The sequence below is a fragment of the Aedes aegypti genome, chromosome 3 (genome assembly GCF_002204515.2).
Source record: "Aedes aegypti strain LVP_AGWG chromosome 3, AaegL5.0 Primary Assembly, whole genome shotgun sequence".
Lineage (NCBI taxonomy): Eukaryota > Metazoa > Arthropoda > Insecta > Diptera > Culicidae > Aedes > Aedes aegypti.
Genome location: NC_035109.1, coordinates 152,771,071 through 152,774,506, shown reverse-complemented (window position 1 = coordinate 152,774,506; position 3,436 = coordinate 152,771,071).

Below are 3,436 nucleotides of genomic sequence, written 5' to 3'. Positions count from 1 at the left end.
TAAATCACAAGTCATTTGATTACTGTCAATACGTTTAACGAAAGCTTTCAATCCATGTTCAGTAGTAAAAATATAAGTAAAAATATAAAAACTGATTGGAAACTTTGTTTGTATTAAAAATTTGGGTGGCGAATACTAGAACACTTGCCCCAGTATTCGCTACGTTTTTAATTTCAGTTCCTCAATTCGCCATATACGTTGATTTCTTATGAAAGGTGGTGAATCAGGAGCGCCATGGCACAGAGGCACAGAGAAGCAAATATTTTAAGAGAAATGATTACTTTCTATTATTTCCTGAGCAAATTTTGAGATTTCTGAGAATGTTTCCGTATCCTCTGAAAGCAATTTAACCAACACTAAACAATTGGCAGCCATATGTGCCGTAAAACGCTATATAATTTGGGGAGGCGAATAACTGGTACATGGCGAATACCGGTACACCTTCCCTACTAAATTCGGTTTTCATTTACTTATATTCCGTTCAATCGTGATATAATTGCGTCAATGTTGTACACAAACGTCATAAAAACGTCGCGTAAAAGAAGAATTAATTATAATTCAACATGATTTAGTGAATCTCACATTAATCATTCAGGGTATTGAAAAATAAATATATTTTAAGTTTCAACCAATTCAGAAGAAGAAGAGAACAACCTTCTTTTGGAAAAGTTTATAAACCAAATATAGTTTCAATATCATACAAATTGGCAACGTTGAGTGTATTTTTCAAAGGCTTATTACATATTCAATTCGGTATGATCATAAAATGCACTTTTAATAGGTTTCGACCGCTTTTCGCTAGCTTCAAAATAATTTTGTAAAATCCCGGGAAATCCCGGGATTTTGGAAATGAAAATCCCGAATCCCGGGATTTTTTCAAGTCCGGGAAACAAGACCCTCTATCATCTACTATATCAGATAGTTAAAAATACGTACGAGAAGTTAAAAATAAACATGTTTTTCTACATGTCCAGACGTTAAATAGCTGCACATGTCCAAAAACCAAAATTTAAGTTTCAAAACTCAACTCATCAATTTTCTCCAAAACCCGTGAAAATTTTGTGTTTAAGCATATTATTTTCTGGTCGATAACTCATTCTCATATAGATTTATCATCTTCGGATACAAATTTATATTCAAGTGTCGTTAACCTTATTTAATTAATACTTATTGTTGTAAGCACTTCAAATATTTAAAGAAGAGCTTCTTTATACCGTACAAATCGCTCCCCGCCACTTCCAACGGAGATATCTTACTCAAACACGCGTTCAAGACTAAGGAACCGATAGAAGATGATTCTTCTTGCCTAAGCTTGCTTAAACGATAGTTGTTACAAAAAGTTGAAAGCCAAAAAACGTATGAAAAACAAAATTTGTGTTAGAATGTTGCCCTTTGACAACCAAAAAATTGTGACTATGCCCGAATTAGAGTCTTCATCCCTAAATCATGTTCCAAGACACTTGTAATGGCAAAAAATAGTGAAATAATGAGATTGTGCAATTTATGCCATGATTTTTGATCCATGAAACTGGACCAATTTGGGGAGATTATTTTTTTGGGTTAAAGGAAGCCTTTCTGAAAAATTCAGCTCATTTGGTCGTTCCATAAGCTGGCGCATTTGAATTGAAGTTAATATGGGATTGTCAGCTCAAACATATGAGAAAAAGCACATCATCTCCTTTTTGGTTCAGGAAAATTGATGATCACGTTCAATTGAACCCAGAATGTCAAAAACACTACCGTAATTTTGGGAGAAATTGATCACTTTTCACGATTTTTCTGGTCTGTTTTCCATAACGTTGATAATGTCAAACAACTGAATGCAGGAAAACAAGTACAAAGGTGAGCCTCATTGGCTCATATTCCGAAATTTTCTTACAGATGTAATTTTAGTGCTAAAAAATATCTCTAAAATATAAAATCGTGGGATCTCGTTTCGTGGTGAACTTGATCATTTGTCATTGCGATTATTGACAATTTTCAAAACATCTCTACATAATAAATTTGAGCTCCCTGAATCTGAATATGCTTGCTAAATTCTTAATGATATTATATTTATAGAAATAATGAATAATTAAGATTCAAGAATTAAGCGGAAAACGCCTAAATGTAGGCAATTTACCAAGGAATTTCAAACTATCTAACAGAAAATCAAACATTTCAACCAAATGAGCAAATTGGTACGAGTTTTGGTGACGAAATCTGGTTGAGGATATGTTTTAAGTATCCTCACAAACTTTCAGGTTTATACCATGTTCAAATCCTTGTTTAGAACTAGAAGTTTATGGATGTTTGCCAATAACACACCATACATGATTTCCTAATTTAACACTATTATCATATATATAAACATTCTTTAACGCAAAAAAAACTTCACAACACACAATTCTGTTGCATTCGACAATTGTTCCGACATGTTTGTGTGAAGGATAAGTTTTGGTAAAATTCTTCGGAATAGCTGGTAAAACGACTTAAATCGTTTGTCGTTTTGAATTGGAGATTGTATGCCATTTTTCATCAGCTTAATTAATGGCAAAATAAGTTCTAGACGAAAGTTTTATCTTCGGAAATCATATTGAGGGCATTCAAGCCAAATGTTACAAATAAAAGAAAGACCTGTCTTCACAAATTAACAGAAAATCGAAGCATTCGATCTACAAACAAATCTTCAGGTCGGCCATATTGTATGCTGTACCAATATGGACTTGCTGTTGTTATACCAGGAAGAAAGCTCTGCAGAGGATTCAAAATAAAATTTTTAAGCTCTTTACCTGGTAAAATTCTAATGATCTACATGCAATGTTGAATCATTGGAACAAAAGTCGATTAAATTTATTTGTGATTTTAGACAATCCTCTATAGTCTATTGCAATGTTGGCTCGAGTTGTATAATAAGTGATATTTTGTTTTTCTTTTAGGTGAATTTGATTCACCTGTGAAAATGTTAATCTGCTACGGCAAATGAAATGTAATAAATTGTTATCAAAATTATATTTAAATCTCAATTTAGCTTTACCAAACTAGGATGATAGTTTTGCCAAAAACAATATTTTTTTTGTTAAATTTACCATTAGTAGCACTCGTCTAGGTCTGCTAAGTTAATTACATCACAAGTGTTTCAGTGCAACGAATGAACATATGAGATGAACGTTTCCCAGTAAAATGTACTTCTGTAGAAAGCTAACAGAGATAAAACTTGAATGCAAGCTAAAGCGTACCCAAGCTTTGGACATTTTTCTAGTAAGGAGCAAGGAAAACAAGTGCAACCACACACCTTCTAATTAAGAATCGCTGTGCCAAAGCCAAGTTCAAATTGTTAGCTGCATCGCTCGTCGATTGATTTATCGGCGCCGCGCCGGCTTCATTCTCAGTCTCAACGAAAAGCCGGTTCTGTGCGTTTGATTGAGCACGTCTCGTATTTTTCCACATTTTATTA